Source organism: Cyprinus carpio, chromosome B22 (assembly GCF_018340385.1).
Source record: "Cyprinus carpio isolate SPL01 chromosome B22, ASM1834038v1, whole genome shotgun sequence".
Lineage (NCBI taxonomy): Eukaryota > Metazoa > Chordata > Actinopteri > Cypriniformes > Cyprinidae > Cyprinus > Cyprinus carpio.
In genome coordinates, this window is record NC_056618.1 from 35975211 (window position 1) to 35994948 (window position 19738).

Sequence of the window (19738 nt, forward strand, 5' to 3'; positions counted from 1 at the left end):
AAGTTGAGTGGAAGGAAAAAGTGTGGAAGAAAAAGATGCACCAACCAACCAAGAGAAAAACCACAGCCTCATGAGGATTGTCAAGCAAAATCGATTCAAGAATTTGAGTGAACTTAACAAGGAATGGACTGAGACTGAGGTCAAGGCACCAAGAGGCACCACACACAGACGTGTCAAGGAATTTGGCTACAGTTGTCGTAATCCTCTTGTTAAACTACTCCTGAACCACAGACAGCATCAGATGCATCTTACCTGGGCTAAGGAGAAGAAGAACTGAACTGTTGCCCAGTGATCCAAAGTCCTCTTTTCAGATGAGAGCAAGTTTTGTATTTCATTTGGAAACCAAGGTCATAGAGTCTGGAGGAAGGGTGGAGAAGCTCATAGCCCAAGTTGCTTGAAGTCCAGTGTTAAGTTTCCCACAGTCTGTGATGATTTGGGGTGCAATGTCATCTGCTGGTGTGGGTCCACTGTGTTTTTTGAAAAACCAACGTCACTGCACCCATTTACCAAGAAATTTTTGGAGCAACTTCATGCTTCCTTCTGCTGACCAGCTTTTTGAAGATGCTGATTTCATTTTCCAGCAGGATTTGGCACCTGCCCGCACTGCCAAAAGCACCAAAAGTTGGTTAAATGACTATGGTGTTGGTGTGCTTGATTGGCCAGCAAACTCACCATACCTGAACCCCATACAGAATCTATGGGGTATTATCAAGAGGAAAATGAGAAACAAGAGACCAAAAAAAAAATGCAGATGAGCTGAAGGCCACTGTCAGAGAAAACCTGGGCTTCCATACCACCTCAGCAGTGCCACAAAACTGATCCCCGTCTAATATGGTTTTATTTAAGCAATTAACTAAAACAAAAAGACCACCCAACAAGAACCAACCAAATATACAATAAAATAACAATTTACATAAATCAAAAAAATCACTAAAATTATTATTTATTTTTATTATTATTATTATTTTTATTATTGTGGTCTTATGAAGTTTTTTTTTTCTAATTTTTTTGAGATAGTGAATTAGTGGGTTTTTGTTAAATGTGAGCCAAAATCATCACAATTAAAAGAACCAAAGACTTAAACTTCTTCAGTCTGTGTGCACTGAATTTATTTAATACTTGAGTTTCACAATTTGAGTAAAATTACTGAAATGAACTTTTCCACGACATTCTAATTTATTATTGAGAAGCACCTGTATATAAATGCATGGGACATTTCAACATATAAATCACATAAGATGTAGAACAAGTAATTAAAGATTTAATGAAAAACATCACTGAATTGATTGGTTTTAGTTATATATTATATAGTCTTTGGTGTTATATATTAATTTTACACAACAGTTCAATAAACAATTATTTAACATTTAGTTACTTATGTTTCAAACAAATATATGTGTATTTGTATGTTTCCCTTTGTGTCAATGATATTTGTTTCAAAAAGAAGTAATACTTACTAACAACAACAATAAATAATTTTCTAATGGATAATAAAAATTATGGTTGATAAAAATCGTTTTGTTTGCTTTGAACCTTTACTTTGAACCGAAACAGAGAGCATTTCCTTATCCTTCTTTTTCCAAAATAAAAGTCCCAGCGAGCGCTCTCTCTTACAGGCGTCTCTTCCCGCAGACTCTACAGCCGGGACTCTTATTTTGAAATGCGTTATATGTCTCACAGCTCAGAGGATCTTTGGACGCACTGTTAAACGCAAGTAGTTTATATTTTCTTTCATCAATAATTAGTTCCCTTTCAAGGGAACTTTGAACTACGTCCTCTAGGGATCGCTATGGGGAACACCTCGTCGTGACCCCGTGTCCTGAAGCATACATTGAAAAAAAAACACAACGTGTTGGCCGGCGACAGCCTCTGACGTCACTACCGGCCCGACCATAAACAGGCACTGGGAGAACACGTCATCCTCTTCTTCATCTTCACTGACTGTTTTGTTTGAAGCGTGCATCTTAAAGAACCGGTAAAGAGCGCTCTTTCTCTGTCTATCATGGCGACTACTAGCAAGCGTTTAGACAATGTGTGCATCCGTGTTGGCGTTATTTGACACCCGATGACACACTTGATCTTTGCGTCATTTGTTTGGGTGAAGAGCACGCACCGTCGGTCTTTGAGGAGGCAATCTGCATGCATTGTGAGCATTTTTCAATGAAAAAGCTCCGCTCTCGTTCGTCTCTCTTTCCGAGGAAAAGAAAAAGAAAAAAGGCAACCATCTGCTTCCCGCGGTTCAGGACCTGCCGCTGCTGAGGCACGGAGGAGAATGAGCTCATGAGAATTTCAGGTGGATCTGTCTGAATGATTTAGAGAGGGACTTTCCCTTTCGTGCTCATCGGCGGCGGACGAGAGAGAGCCTCAGGAGGATGATGTTATATCTTTAACACTTTCTGATACTGAGGTTAGGGCTCTGCTGGGTTTTTTACCCAGGAAAAGCAGGAGATATTTGAGGATGGTGAAGAAGCTGAGGCTGAGCCTTCTCAATTCTCCTGCCCTGCGTATGTAGAGCTGTTGGAGGTTATGGATCGCGGCGCGGCAAGGTTGGACTTGCCATGAAAGTACACTAACAAGGTGATGCCGTGAGGCCGCCTCAATGAGCGTTATCTTTCCGACCATAGCCCTCCAGCTCAGGTGAGCCTTTCATTTCTGCCTGATCTCCATACGGAGATCGAAAAGAAATGAAAGAGGCCGTTTTCTTCTCGCATCCATCGGTTTCAGCATAAGAGTTTTTGCCGACATCGAGGTGGTGTGCGCGAAAACGGCTATGAGAGGGTGCCCCCTGTAGAAAGAGCTTTCTTTCTGCGGGGGAGACATCCTCTCTTAATCTCCCTCCTTGCCATCTAAGCCCCTTCAAGAAATAAATCTCGCTTAAATGGCAAGGCATATGCAGCAGCAGGTCAGGCTGTGGCTTTATTACACACGATGGTGGTGCTTTAAGCATATCAGACTGATCTGCTAAGAGACCTGGATAGAGGCGAAGGCCTTTTTCCTGATCAGGTAGCCGAGCTGCGCCGCACCACAGGCCTCTCTCCAGGCTACCAAGCAGGCCGCCTCTGCCAGGGGCAGGACTATGGCGGCCATGGTGGTAGTGGAGAGACTTCTGTGGATGAACCTGGCAGCCTTCGTTCCACGAATGTCCAGGTCTGAGCCCGAACAACATAGGGGTCCTGGCCTGTCTCGATCTGAGGATCAAAGACAGGCACCGAAGTGTCGTGACTCACGCTCCTCCCCCACCTGCTGGCAGGGGTAAGAGGAATCGTGGGTCACAAGGAGGTAAGCAGAACCTAAGGGATGTGATCCAGACGAGCGTAAGCGTTCTCATCTGAATCAGAGCGATACCGAGGTATCTACTCGTTCCCTTTAGGGATTTTTAACTTCTGCTTTTATCCTCCCCTTCCTAATTCCCCTGTAACCACCAGCTCTCCACCTGATCGAGGTTAGGTGGAAACCTTCTCGCATAACAGTCTCCTATGCTGGACCTATAATGTTTTTTGGCTGGTTCTATGTTCATAGCAACCACCTTACTGATGGTCCGGGAACTAAAGGAGGCACCCATTGAGCGGGGCTCCAGCGCAGGAGGGTGGGAGTATGATAACCCTTTCTGTATATACTTATGTGTATTAAATTGCTGGTGGTTATGTGATCTACTAATAAACTCTGTGAGTTTCCTTTTGCAGTGCTCAGTTACAGTGTTTACTAAAACACTCGTCAGCACCAGCCATCCGGCTTCAAGTTCCGGTTTTAGGCGGCTGAGGTCACAGGTTTCTGCGGAGCCTTCTTGATCATCAGGCCTGGCACAGCACTGCAGGGAATTTCATGGATGTCTGGCCAGGTCACCCTGAGGGTTCTCCTGGCCGCTTAGTTGTGCTGTTGCATCCAGCGGGAAGTGAAGGTGGCAGTTACAGAAGTCTTCTTGTATATGCTGCCTCAGGTGATGTTCCCCTCGCTAGAGGTTTGTAAAATTTGAGCTTGCCTCTCCCCCGTGCGGTTCAGCGCCCCTCTGCGATGCTTAGGAACCTTTAGGTACACACACTAAGCTATGTGTACTTTCTGAAAACCACAAGGTGGTCAGTGTGCACGTGAACACTTTGCGCACTTTCTAAATCCACGTAAGTGGTAAGTGTGCATGCAAGACTCTGCACACTTTCTAAAAATCCTGTACGGTAAGGGTTACGCGCTCCGCCTCGTTCCCTTTCTTGAGATGATTAGACCTTGGTTCCTTGGGCTCCATTCAGCCAGTATGTATTTGTTTATACACTTCAAGCATCGCGCTTCCCTCAACATGAGGGGCTATTTGGGCAATTCTCGTGGTAGTTTAGCAGTGCTCCCCTTTTCCAAGAAGGGTCGCCTATGAGCGTGCTACTCTGAATTCGGAGTTCTCCTCTCATATGAGACCGAGTTCGCTGTTTTTCCCCAGAGCGCTCCAGCATTATTTCCACAGATCGAGTTGATGATGACTCTTAAACATACTTTTTTGAGATGCATTATTCCATCTATGAGCTGCTCTATCAGAGTGCCACGAGAGCCCTTCCTAAGAACAGTATTTGAAAATCCATGCTATGGTAAGTGTGCACCTGAAGTCTTTGCACACTTTCTGAAATCCACACTGTGGTAAGTTCGCACGCTAGTACTCTGCATTCTTTCTAAAATCCTATATGGTGAGGGCTTCCCGCGGTTGCTTCGTGCCCTTTCCTCTTGAGTTGGTTAAAAGCCCCGTTCATCTTGGGCGCCACTCCACCTATGTATCCTCAGATACCTATCTAAACAGGGTGTTGCTACTGGAGATCTGTTGAGACAGCTCCTTCAGCAAGCTTATGCGAAAGCAACCAGTAGCCCCTGTGTGACAGGCAAGACTTAGTATAAAATGCTAGGTTCTTAGCCGTATCCCTTTAAAGGAATCTTTCCTGATTCCAAGCCTTCAGCTCTTCCCCCGGGCCGAGGCCCTTACAGTCAAGTTGGGTATGTAGCTTAGGCCTTTGGCCATAAGGGGTACTGTCACAGACAGCCATCCAAACGTCCCAGGGGCAACTCCCATGGAAATGGTAGAGTTGGTACTTAGTGTTCGCCATGATTCTGGCCTGCACTCCCCTCAGCATGGCGGCATGGGTATACTGTTCCCCTTAGCGACCCCTTGAAAGGGAACGTCTCAGGTTGCGAATGTAACCATGGTTCCCTGAGTAGGGAATGAGACACTGCGTCCTCTAGCTCCCTGCCATGCTTCGGACGCAAGCTTCAGACAAAGAAGTGAATGACATGTTCTCCCGGTGCCTGTTTATAGTCGCGCCAGTAGTGACGTCAGAGGCTGTCGCCGGCCAACTCGTTGGTGTTTTTTCAATGTATGCTAAAGACACGGGTCACGACGAGGTGTTCCCCATTGTAGGAGCCATACATTTGAGTTTGATTAGTTTTTATGATATTTCCTCCTTTTCTTTCTACACTGCTGTTTATGTGCACGCGCATAGTGACGTCATTGGTTACTGTGGGTGTCACCGGGGGTGTGGTGTCTGTATTAATGCATGTGTGCTCACCTGTGTGGGGCGGGTGTTTGGATTATGGCTGCAGGGTGAGTGTGTGGAGAAACTTTCTGTCGACCGTCGCCATCATCATCTTCTGTTTCTGCACTGTCTGAGGTATCTTTGCACAGCTTATGAAATGCATCAATTCAAGTAAGTGTTGGTTCTTGCTAAGCTTGTGAAATGGAACAATAAAGACGTCCCATCATGTGCAATGGTTCAGCGTGACGCGTCTTCAGTGTAAACCCACGTCTTAGCCTGCTGCGGCTTTTGATTAGTTTTAAATTTTATATGCCGCAATACCCATAGTAGATTCGCAAGGGCAAATAAAACTGAGAACACCAAGTTATGGTTATAGTTATTACATTTTACTTCATTCAAAATTAATGTGTTTACCCACATGAAAAAAATACTGTAGTAATTTATAGTACTGTTAAATACTATAGTGTTTTTGAACCATACTATAGTAAAGTACTTTAATTCATTTTTTGTGGTAATATAACAATTATTTTAATATAAACAAATTACTTTACCCAATACTGAACCACATTTTCTAACTATAGGCATATTATACTTCAACACATTACAGTTTACTGTAATAAAAAATAAAGTAAACTACAGTATTTATTACAGTTTATCAGTTCACTGTAGTTAATACTACAGTATGCTGTAGCATTCATTAACAAAGTGTTGTAAATACCAGAACATACAGTATAATACACTTTACTATAGTATGGCTCAAAACACTAATATTTACTATAAATTACTATAGTATTTTTCACGTTTTTAAATAAGTGTAATGTCGGATAGTAAAGACAACGAGCAAATGAATTATGTAATAATTTAGTAATGTTAGAATAAGCGGTTTGCAAAGATCTATCTATCTATCTATCTATCTATCTATCTATCTATCTATCTATCTATCCGTGATCCATCAACATGTCAACCAGTAATCTTCACAATACCATATAGTCCTAATTTTGAATTGTGCATCTATTGTTTTATCATTTCAAACCAAACTAACGTCTTTTTAAAGCTTTGATATGACATCAGCTTTCTTATTTACCCCCCAGATAACCTTCACCATGTCAAAGAAGGGAAAGGAGGAGGTCTCTGACATTTCTCCTGTCTTATTCCTGGACAAAATTGGACAATCAATGCGCTTCTATGGGAGACCAGGCCCAACTAAAACACAACTTTATCCACTGGTAAATAATGGAGGAGGCACTTTGTGTCGCAGTCAAGAGCCCGGAGCCATTTTGCAGATGAGGTTATGCATAATAAAACAAGGCGTTGTAAGCTCCATATATGGTTATTTCAGGGAGGAGACGAGGTGGAGATGCACGTACGCAAAATCTTCCCCTGACTGGGATTTATAAAGGGATTTTTGCGCAGGTTCTGGCATACACATGGTTTTATAAATCTGAAAACTTTTGTGCATAATCAAAATCTAGCATTTTTTTAGCCTGCATACTCTTTTAGGATGAAATCTACGGAGGGTTTTATAAATGAGACCCCTGGTGACTTAGAATGTGACAAGGTGTAAAAAGTACTCAAAAATTTTACTCAAGTGAAAGTACAAGTATCTGGCCAAAAACATACTTGAGTAAAAGTAAAAAAAAGTAAAACTTTAAATTGTACTCAAGTATTAAAAAAGTACTTTTTTTCCCTAATAGATATGTTTTGTTGAAGAAAAAAAAATGCACAGGCCAAACACATACACATACTAGTGCAACAACATTTAAAATGCAGATACAGGGAAAGGGATTAAAAGGAAAATAAAACACACACACACACACACACACACACACACACACACACACAAATACAGGGAAAGGGATTAAAAGGAAAATATATCCTTTCCACCTTCATGCCATCCAATAAATACATGACTTTCATTTATCAGATGAACACAAACTAAGGGTTTAAGAAAAACATCATCTCTCATTAGTTTAATGTAAAGATTTAAGTGAATGGGACGTCCAAAAATGAATACGACAGACAGTAACTCACACAACCGCTGTTAATAAATCAGTGTATTCTTAAGTGAAAGGATAAATACAAAAAATACAAATACCAATATTTTTAACTTGACTGTTGTGTTCATTTTGTGTGGTTTCTGAAGTGGTCCTGTCCCCTTGCATTATTCAGACTAAAAACCTTTTCCTCTGTTCATCTGAAGAAAGAAAGTCATAAACATCTGGGACGACACGAGGGTGAGTAAATGATGAGAGAATTTTCATTTTTGGGTGAACTATTCCTTTGAAGAGCAAGATGTGATGCAGAGCATAAAACATATTCCAGACAGAACACAAGAATGTGTTGCATTCATGAGGAGAGTCATAGAATTAAAACACACTGTACAACATTAACAGTTTGAAAGGCCACTTTTTTGTGTTGTCTATTCAACATCTCTGTCTAAGGATAATTCAACTTTTAATTGTTTGAGGTATTTAGAGTTTTTTTCTCCGCAAATATTGAGAAATAATTATTTGTAACTAATTAGATTAATAAGTAAATCATATAATTATGAAGATAAAATAAAAAAAAAAAAAAACTTACAAGTCTTAATTGTTACTCAATAATATCCACTACCTGGTAAGAACATCACTAAACATAAATGACAATCTATTTAACATAAAATTTTCATTCAAGCACTTTTTTTTTTTTTTTTAGATTTGTAACATTTAATATATATATATATATATTATATATTATATAATATAACCCTCTGCGTCTGTGTGCTCCCCCAAATGTCTCTGCGTTGTGTTTGGGTGATGGTTGAATGAGGAGGACACAAAGATCGTTTTCGTCACAGCAGTGAAGCTTATTTATTGGGCTCTTTATCTGCATCATCCACTTTTCACAAGGAAAATAGAACTGTTAGTTACTAATATAAAAAATAAAAATGCATATAAAATCATAAAATGAAACAATATAGTTTTAGCTGCCGTTATATTCAACCTTAAATCAGGGGGGTTCTCAAAGACTGGAAAAATAACTTTCCACGTATGACAATTAATGTTAAATGCCACATGCATCCCAAATACAAAGAATAAAACCCAAAATACTCAGATAAACGTTAAACACAAAAATAAAAAATATACCCCACCACATGGAAGGTACAACCCATATCAGAAATACAAAACCATCCTTCGCAAATAACTGCACATATATGTTAGTTAACATCTTTAACAGCAGTATATTTCTTCAAATAACATGGATGGCCAATATAATTAAAGAAATGCAATAGATGTAACAGAGAACAGTGAAAACCATCCTTACCTTTTCACAAGGAAAATAGAACTGAATTAAACAACAGCTCCACCCATGTGAAGAAGGGCTCACTCATAGATACTATATAGATACTAAATACTCATAGAACACAGCTCCCCCCTTACATTTTCCCTACACACACACACACACATATATATATATATATAATATATATATATATATATATATATATATATATATATATATATATATATATATATATATATATATATAGTATATAAAAAACATTCCCACAAAAATATAAATTGTATGTAAATTCTCATCACTGATTTATTTTCACTCAATCTTGTGCATTCAGCTAATATATTACAGAGCTAAAGGCTCTATCAAAACAGAAAGAATAATGAATAAACTGTTTTGGGGGGTGTGACGACCTCTGCTGTTGGTCTTTGATATTGCCTTGGTACCTGTTTCCACAAATTAGCAGTCTATTGGATACACCTGTGACCAGTGCTTCAGGTGCTCCTTTAAAAAGAGATCTCCAGTTGAGCCAAGGAGGAACTTTGGACTTTGTTTGGTTTGATTTGTTTTTTGCACTGATTTGTTTTTTGCACTTATGCCTCAACATTCGATTACATTTCCAACCATGCACTCTTCCTTACACACCCTTTAATTGTTTTCATTTTATTACTTAATGTTATTGTAATGATCCAGAACTCGACATGGGATCCATATGCAGGCTCTATTGCAGAAACTCGTAGTTGTACACGCAATGGTCAATACCAGCAATATCAGCAACGTAGGGAGAACAGAGAATCAAAATCCAGTAAACAAGCAAGGGTCGGTAGGTAGACAGCAAAGGTACGTAAAGGAGATCAAACAGGGTCGGTAACAGGAAAACAAACACGGGTAGTAACGCTCAGAAATGACAGACACAGCAAATCAAGACTTTACGTTGAACTCCTGTGATAGTCCAGCTTTTATACCCAAGTCCTGATGAAGAGCACCTGTGACGGTGATTAGAGTCCAAGGACGGGGCTTGTGGGAAATGTAGTGTAGTCAGTGTAAATGAATGGATGGATGCGTGTGTGTCAGTATTCTGCTGGCCAGCAGAGGGAATCACGGGGTTCGTCTCCGTGACAGAGCACCCCCCCCCCCCCCCCCCCGCGAGCGACTCCTGGCGCGAGAAGGCAAACGACGTCGGGGTCTACCACGGGGTTGAGGAGCCGGTCTTTCTGGATGTAAACGATGAAATTCATTGATGAGATTGGGGTCTAGAATATCCTCAGAATTTACCCAAGAGTGTTCCTCTGGACCGTACACCTCCCAGTCGACCAGATACTGTAGGATTCTTCCCCGACGTCTGAAATCGAGTAACTCCTGGACTTGGTAAGCCTCCTCGCCCTCTATGGTGATGGGTTGAGGGGCCTGTGCATGGGACCTCCCCTCTCCCTCGTCTCTGGGACCAGCAGCGGGCTTGAGCAGGGATACATGAAAGGTAGGAGAAATACGATGTGTGTTAGGAAGTGAGAGCCAGAAGGAAACTGGGGTTATCTGTCTAGTGATTTGGAATGGACCCACGTACCTTGTACTCAGTTTGCGGCAAGGAAGCCGGAGACGGAGATCCCGTGTTGATAGCCACACCCATTGACCCGGCTGGTAGTTGGGACCTGGGCGCCTTCTGCGGTCCGCTTGCTCCTTTTGCCTTCGAACAGCGTGTTGAAGGTGAACATGAGCCCGATTCAAAACCTCTTCACTGCGTGCCATCCAATCATTCACAGCCGGTACGTCCGTTGGATCCCCTGACCATGGGAACAATCGGTGGTTGGAACCCCAGTACACATGTAAAGGGAGTCAGACCAGTTGAGGGTTTGAGAAGGGAGTTTTGCGGATATTCTGCCCATAGTAAGTATCGAGCCCAATCGTCCTGATTCTGATTGCAGTAGGTTCTGAGGAAGCGGTTCAGTTCTTGGTTGAGCCTCTCCACTTGTCCTTTTGCCTGGGGATGATAACCATAGGTGAGGCTGACATTGACGTTCAGGGCTTGGAAGAAGGCTGACCATAATTGAGAGGTGAATTGAGGTCCTCGGTCTGACACAATGTCTTCGGGTAGTCCATATAATCGAAAGACCCAATTGCAGAGATGTTCTGCAGTCTGGAGAGCTGTAGGTAGTTTGGGTAGTAGAATGAATCTACAAGCCTTGGAGAATCGATCTATGATGGTAAGTATGGTAGTGTGGCCTTGGGAATTGGGAAGATCCGTAATAAAGTCTATGGCAATGTGAGACCAGGGTCGTTGTGGAATGGGGAGTGGTTGAAGGAGACCAGCGGGAGATTGCTTGGATGATTTGTTAATGATACAGTTATTGCATTGCTTTATGTAGTTGGCTGTGTCCTTGTGCAGTGATTCCCACCAGAAGCGGTTCTCCAGCTGATTAATGGTGGCTGTGATACCTGGGTGACCAGATGATGGATGGCAGTGAACTTGACTGATGACCTGATCACGAAGATGTTCAGGGACGAAGATTCTGTCAAATGGGCAGGCCACTGGGGTCTCGTTCTGCTCCCTGTATTGTTGAAGCAGAGTCATGATGTCCCATTGAATGGGGGCAACTACTACATGAAACAGCAGAATGGGTTCTGGATCTATGGGAATATCCTCCTCCTCGAATTGACGGGAGAGAGCATCCGCCTTAGTGTTCTTGGAGCCGGGTCGATAAGTTACTGAGAAGTCGAATCGAGTGAAGAACAAGAACCATCTCGCTTGGCGAGGATTAAGGCGTTTGGCGGTGCGTAAGTATTCCAGGTTCTTGTGATCTGTTAGTAGTGTAAACGGGTGCGTAGCTCCCTCTAGCCAGTGCCTCCACTCCTCGAAGGCTGCCTTCATGGCAAGGAGTTCCCGGTCCCCGACACTGTAATTGCGTTCCGCTGAGTTGAGTTTCCTTGAATAAAAGGCACAGGGATGAAGTTTAGCGGCGGGGTCTGGACGTTGGGACAGGATAGCACCGATACCAGTGTTGGATGCGTCAACCTCGACAATGAAAGGTAATGAGGGGTCAGGGTGGCAGAGGATGGGCGCGTTGCTGAATCGTTGCTTCAGGGTCTGAAACGCGCTGTGTGAGTAGGTTCTGACCATTGTAGTCGGTGAGTTCCTCTCTTGACCATCGAGGTAAGTGGGGCGACAACCGTACTGAAGTTCCTAAATGAATCTCCTGTAGAAATTAGCGAATCCTAGAAATCGCTGCAATTCCTTGAGGGTTGTGGGTTCAGGCCAGTTAAGAACGGCGTTGACCTTTTCGTCCATGGCCACCCCTCCGGGACTGATTATGTACCCTAAGAATGTGGTGGAAGTCGTGTGGAATTCGCATTTCTCAGCCTTGGCGTATAACTGGTATCTGATGAGGCGGTGAAGAACTGCTCAGACGTGTTGTACATGTTCAGGAAGTGTGTTGGAGTAGATCAGTATGTCATCAATATACACGATCACAGATATGTTAAGCATGTCTCGGAAGACCTCGTTAATAAATGACTGAAACACAGATGGACTATTGACCAGTCCGAACGGCATCACAAGATATTCATAGTGTCCAGTGGTTGTGGAGAAGGCGGTCTTCCATTAATCTCCCTCTCTAATGCGAATGAGATTGTATGCGCACCTTATATCCAGCTTAGTGTAGTACTGGGCAGTGCGAAGCTGTTCGAGGGCTGAAGGAACCAATGGAAGAGGGTATCTGAATTTCACAGTCATTTCATTTAGTCCACGATAATCAATGCATGGACAAAGACCACCATCCTTCTTCTTCAAGAAAAAGAACCCGGATGAAGCAGGAGATGTGGACGGTCTGATGAAACCCTTCCGGAAGTTCTTCATTGATGTAATCCTTCATGGCTTCGGACTCAGGCTGAGACAAGGGGAAGATGCGACCCTTTGGGGGAGAATGCCCTGGCAGAAGATTGATTGCACAGTCATATTTACGGTGAGGAGGTAAGGTGTTAGCTTGCTCCTTACTGAAAGCCTCCGTAAGATCAGCATATTCCTCTGGAAGATCGAGAATGGACTCTCGTGCTGGAGAGTGTGACACGGAACAGACAGGAATGGGTTTGACCAGAGAAAGACAGTTCTGTTGACAATGAGTGCTCCATTTCACAACTTGGCCCTCTCTCCAGGAAATCTGTAGATTATGCAGACGCAGCCAGGGTAATCCAAGAATCACGGGAGTGTGGGGAGAATGTAGAATTGAATCCTCTCCTTGTGAAGTAATCCAGACGCCATCACTAGTTTGCGAGTGAGGTGAGTGATGGATCCAGAACCCAGTGGTCGACCATCTATTGTTTCCACTGAGAGAGAGGTAGAGCATGAAATCAGTCGAATGTCATATTTCCCCAGAATCGAGTAAAGCAGAGGTAATGATCTGTTTGTCGTTTATCCACAATTCAACTGGAATGCTTACACACTGTGTATCACACAGGGAAGTGAGAGGAGTACTCACCGAGCATTGTGAGGAGGTAGATGCACGAGTAGGGCAGTTGCTACGTTGATGGCCAGGTAAGCCACAGTACATGCATAGTCTATTTGAGATGCGTCGATCTCTCTCCTCAACAGACAGATGGTAAGTATTAACCCTCTGGAGTCTAAGGGTATTTTTGGGGCCTGGAGAAGTTTTGTCATGCCCTGACATTTGTGCTTTTTTCAGTTTCTTATAAATATCTAAATGGCTAAAGTCTAATCTCACTGTAATCAGCACAAAACTGGGCTATAATAATATGTGAGCAGCATGTATGTACATGATTGTGTTTTTGAGAAAAAAAAAATGTTATGCGTGGTCAGTGAAAAACTAAAAATGTTAAATCACTTGAATAAGGCAATAAAACACATACAGAAAATTGGTTTCCAGGAATTTTGAGAACTGGAGCTTGTAGATTAGAATTTTTTTTCTAAATGATGTGAAAATCATCTTGTTTACTCACTTACAGAAAACAATATATTGATTTAAATTTTCTAAGACACTTTTTGTTGGTAAAAGTCATATGCGAGTAGGCGTCAACTATCATGAATTCACACCTGAGAAGACAAAGGCCTGCATAATGAGCTGCATAATGAGCCATTCAGTCAGCTGTGTCACTAAGAGGGATGAGTTACAAGAAAGAATGTGAGGACAAATAAAATAAATGTATATAATTTTATGTTTGTAGTTTATTTAGAATATATTTAAATTATCCCACAACATAATTTAATATTCACTTGTGAGTGCAGTTAAACAGTTTATTAGGAAAAATCAAAGCTGACTTTCAAACTGAATTTTTTGCATCATTACTCCAGTCACACAATCCTTCAGAAACCCTTTTAACAATCTTATTTTCTACAAAAAACATCTATTGTTATTATTATCATTATTATTATTATTATTATTATTATTATTAATGTTGAAAAGAGCTGAGAATATTTTTTTAAGGTTTTTTAGGGGGGATAAATTGAAAGAACAGCAATGATTGTTACATTTGTTACAGTTACATTTATTGTTAAATTTATATTATTTACATCAAGCTTTTGAATGGTATAGTAGTGTATATTGTTATTGAAACTTCATAATATTTCACTTAATTATACATTTAGTCAGGAATTATAGTTCGGAAAAAGTCTAACTAGTAAAATGTTTACACGTTATGTGAAAACTAGTACAAGTATATAAATAAATAAAAAGAGACTTACTCATGTTTATGATCTCTGCTGAATAAAGTGCTTCATTCTTTTTTCTGAGGAAATCCAAATCTCAAATCCTCAACCACATCACATCTTTTTGGGGTGAATTATGTCTTATTCCTCTCATCGCGAAGCAAACAGTAAAAAAAAAAACAAACTTGAAGAACAATCTCGCTGCGTTGTCTTCTGTTGTGTGGGCGTATTCAAAAGCCGCGCGCTTCAGTGAAACATTTTGAATCTCAAAAGCGCGCTCGGCGCGGGGACGTGGTCGCATTAGAAGATAATGAAGGGAGACGTGAAAAACGGACATCACGTTGTTTTTTATATATGGATTACTTTATCACAGAATATTTGTTTTCGGCAGCACTTGTTTAGTTTAAAAGTAGACATGTCAGGCTTTCTATAGATATCTCTCTCATGTATCTTCGTTGAGTATTCACTGAGTTACAGTTCATTTTTAATGACGCATTTGTAACTGAAGATCAGCGCAGACAAAGGCTGCAGACACCACTCCTTGTTTTTTATCTTTATTTTATAAGAGCACAAAGTTTTGTTGTTATTATGTCTGTATACAAAAAAAAGTAGACCCTTTACAGATTCGATTGATGTATTGCTCTTATATGTACAATCAAAACTGAAAGTGTAATTTAAGTTCTTTTCGGGGTTATCAGGAGAAAATACCCCAAAACGCGTATACGCGTTAATCGACTCCAGAGGGTTAACCTGCATGGGTTCAATAGATTCATGAGACGGCCTGAAACCTGGGTGGTCAGTGCGGCGAGGACTGGATCGCCGGGCACGTTGCAGATTGTCAATGGTAATTGTAAGTTCAATGAAGCTATTAAGATCTCTGCCCTCGTCTCTGCATGCTAGCTCAGCTTGAAGATCATAGTTCAGACCCTTGCGAAAGAGTACCTTTAGTGTGTCGTTCACCCAGTTGGTTTGTGCCACCAGTGTGCGAAATCATAGAGCATACTCAGCCGCCGTCATTCTGCCTTGAGATAGTTCCAATAAGCGATCTCCAGCTCCTCTACCCTCCTTAGGGTGATCAAATACTGCTCTGAACTGTTGTAGGAAGTCCTGAAAGGAAGAGAATGCAGAACCATCAGAGCCCCATACAGCAGTAATCCATTCCAGTGCTTTCTCAGTCAGCAGTGAACAAACAAAGGCGATCTTCCCAGTATCAGTAGTATACAGCGTGGGTTGCTGTTCAACAAACAATGAACATTGTAATAGAAATCCCTTACACTTGCTGGCATCACCATTGAATTTCTCCGGGAAAGCGAGACGAGGATTAACCTGGGACGGCCTCCCTGCAGCGTGGGTAATGGCGGACGCTTCCGGCGTTGGTGTGGCCGCGGGAGCTGTATGGAGACTCTGAATGGCTTTGACAAGTCCCTCTGTGATAGACGTCAGTCGATTCAGCTGAAACTGGTTAGCAGCGATCTGACTGGCTTGGGCCGCCATGGTGGTATGAAGACCTTCATAAGCCGCTGGATCTCGTGTTGGCGAAGTCTTCTGTAATGATCCAGAACTCGACATGGGATCCATATGCAGGCTTTATTGCAGAAACTCGTAGTTGTACAGGCAATGGTCAATACCAGCAATATCAGCAACGTAGGGAGAACAGAGAATCAAAATCCAGTAAACAAGCAAGGGTCGGTAGGTAGGCAGCAAAGGTACGTAAAGGAGATCAAACAGGGTCGGTAACAGGAAAACAAACACGGGTAGTAACGCTCAGAAATGACAGACACAGCAAATCAAGACTTCACGTTGAACTCTTCTTCTTCTTCTTCTTCTTTTGTTTTTTATGGCGGTTGGCAAACCAACTTAACGGTGCATTACCGCCACCGACTGGGCTGGAGTGTGAATCAGGAGATATTGGATCTTTAAAAAAAAAAAAAAATTAAATCCTACTGGCTAAGTCTGTGTCTCTAAGAAACTTAATAACAAATTGATGAATGTTACTGGATGCTTTCCCTAATAAACCTTGCATTGTAAAGTTATTCTGATTGACACTTCTGAGAGACTGAAAAAGCTGGTTTCTTTCTTGGCTGTACTTTGTGCACTGAAATAAAATATGCTCTACAGTTTCTAAATGACTGCAATATTGGCAGTTCCCTGTTGGATGTTTCCCTATTATCTTCAATGAAGAATTGAGCCCAGTGTGTCCTATTCTTAACCGTGTAATTATACTTTCTTCTCTTCTACTCCCTACACTCTGTCCTTCCTATACCCACTTCTGGTTGTATATTATATAAATGCCTCCCTTTATCTTGATCCACCCAATACTCCTGCCATTTTGATCTTGCATATGCTTTAATGAATGTTTTAGCTTCAGATTTACTATATGGAACTTGTAATATTCTATTGTGTTTCAGTGTTTGTTTTGCAAGTTTATCAACCTCCTCATTCCCTTTCACTCCAACATGTTCAGGTACCCAGAGAAACCTGATTTTTAAATCCTTTGCATTTAACTTATGCAAAACCATACAAATTTTATGAATTATATCATTTCTTATAGATTTCCCAGTTTTTATGCTTTCTAAAGCTGAATAACTATCAGATATAATCACTGAGTTATTTAACTCATTTCCCTCTACCCATTCCAAGGCCAACAAAATTGCAACCAGCTCTGTTGTGTATACTGATAAATTATCTGTTATTCTTTCCTGACATATTACCCCATTCTTTGGAATATATACTGCTGACCCAGCGTGTCCTGTCTTTGGATCCTTAGAACCATCTGTAAATATGAATGTATAGTCAGAGAAATGCATATCCAGATAATATTTAACAATATCCCTCACTGCTACTTCCTTTGACTTACTTTTTTTATTTCATTATGAATGCCTAAATCTACATCTGGTATAGGGAAAAACCATGGTGGAATAGGAGGGACTGAAACCGTTGAACAGTACTGTAATTTATGTAACCCAATATTCTCAGCTTTCGCATCGCCAATCCACCCAAAACTTTTGTCACGTTGAACTCCTGTGATAGTCCAGCTTTTATACCCAAGTCCTGATGAAGAGCACCTGTGACGGTGATTAGAGTCCAAGGACGGGGCTTGTGGGAAATGTAGTGTAGTCAGTGTAAATGAATGGATGGATGCGTGTGTGTCAGTATTCAGGTGAGGGTGCCCTCTGCTGGCCAGCAGATATCTTCTTGAGCATAAAAAAATGTACTAGTGTTTCTTAATTGTTTTCATTTTATTACTTAATGTTACCTTAATTTAGTAGTAAATATCTTCTCGAGCTTAATATTTGGTTTGCGTGTTTCCCTTGTCTTTGTAACTTCCCTTGAGCCAGGGGTCGTAACAGGGGGGAAACGTGACTTTGCTACCTCAATATACTTCCTTAGATTTGATAGTGAACTTTTGAAGCCAGACATTTACCTGGTGAAAGTCACAACTGAAGTAGAAATGTGTGTGCTTGATGCGTGAAAACACTGATCATTGGTTCTCACATCAAGCACACACATTTCAACTTCTGTTTACCGTATTTATTGTGCATGAGATAAAGTAAAATCTAATGTACTTTTTAAGATTAAATAAAATTGTAAGGAGTGAAAAGTAGTTTTTTTTTCTCGAGAAATGTAATCAAGTAAAAGTACAAGTAACCACTTTAAATTGTACTTGAATAAAGTACAAATCCCCCAAAATAATACTTAAGTAAAGTAATTAAAATTATCAAGTATTTTACTCCTCTGACTGAAGCACTGACAAAACAAGATCTGAAGACCACTGATACGAGCTTCTCTTCACACTGCATGTGGTTTATTTGACATCACGGCACTATTAATAGAAATTCTTAGTAATGTTAATGCAAGCTGTTTTTTTTTTCTCTTATACTTCCTCTTTCCTATCATTCTCTCAGTTAAATATTGATGATGTCTGATCTTGGCTATATCTTTCTAAAAAAATATATATCTATATACAGTGTCAGAGCCCTGAAAGAATATAAATATATAGATGTGAGATCATAGTTGTGGTTTGGTTTGTTCTCTTTCAGCTTAAATACATGAACCAGTGAGAGAAGAGCAGCAGTTGTTCACTTTATTACCATGTAAATACATAATTATAACTACAGCTAATACCACTATTACAATAAAGAACCATCAAAATATTGCTTCTACCACCCACTGCCACTTATACACTGTAAGGGAGGTTTCCCTACAAGAGGTTTAGGCTGTAGGATTGCCGAATGACTAAAGAAACGTTATCAGCACGATGATATAAAACTGTACATTTCTAGTCTGTTACCACCCACTGCTACTTATACCAACAATGGAAATAAGTGCAGTTAGAATAACCAAATATGTGGGAGAGCGTTGCTATTATGTGACTATATTGTATTGCAATAGGTATAATTTTAATGTTAAAATGTTGAATTGAGAGTAGTTAGCACATAATTTATAATCGAAGTGGTTTAATAACAGTATTTTGTTATGGTTACACTTGAATTGGTTATAAAAATAGATGAAGGATGGTAAAACATATACAGTTAAAGGTACCCAGGATGTGTGCAAAATATAACCTGAGAGAAAGTAAGAAACAAAGAAAAGAACCAACAAAAAAAAAAAAACAAAGAAAAGAAGTAGCAAAGAAAAAAAAAGCCAGCAAAGAGAAAGAGACAGAGCAACAGTTACAGTCTTCTTTTATCCCTTCCTTGACCATGTGACTAAAATCCAAATGTGAGACATTCAAACTGACCAATCAGCAGATTACAGCTATAATAATTACAATAAACCGCCATCGAAATATTGCTTTATTTCTCTCGTTCATTGAACACACCAGAATATTACTTTTCATAAGATCAAATAAATCCCAAAAAAAAATACACTGAATGGGTCACGACAATATTTCTGTAGAAAACTTGCATATTAGTGTGTGTGATGTTTTCTGAAAACATGTTATAAGACAATCAACAGTATCAAAAAATCTTCAGTAATACGTGAGGTACATTTGTATGTCTTTAATCTGTCCTAATGTTTCTAAAGATCTGACCGCAGGTTTCAGGAAATCTTGAGTCTTTAACACAGTCTGTGTCTTTAACCGTCTGTCATCATTCAGTCAGTATGGAGCTCAGTCAACTTCCTCTTGTGCTCTGTAAGTGTTATTTTCTCTAAATGTATTTCAGTGAAATTGCTATTATATTATGTAAATAATCAAGTGTTTTAGTTTTCCTAGATTTGTCTTTTCTTGCTGCTCTCAGAGTTTCAGATCCAGCTCTAGTCCTTGATATATGAGTGAAGGATGAGTTTGAGAGAGGAAGTGTGC

At 40.6% G+C, this 19738-nt stretch overlaps 1 pseudogene; it reads left to right on the top strand.

Annotated features, from left to right (window-relative positions):
• The window catches only part of LOC122141655, a 48303-nt pseudogene that overhangs the window by 12359 nt on the left and 16206 nt on the right, over positions 1–19738 (top strand).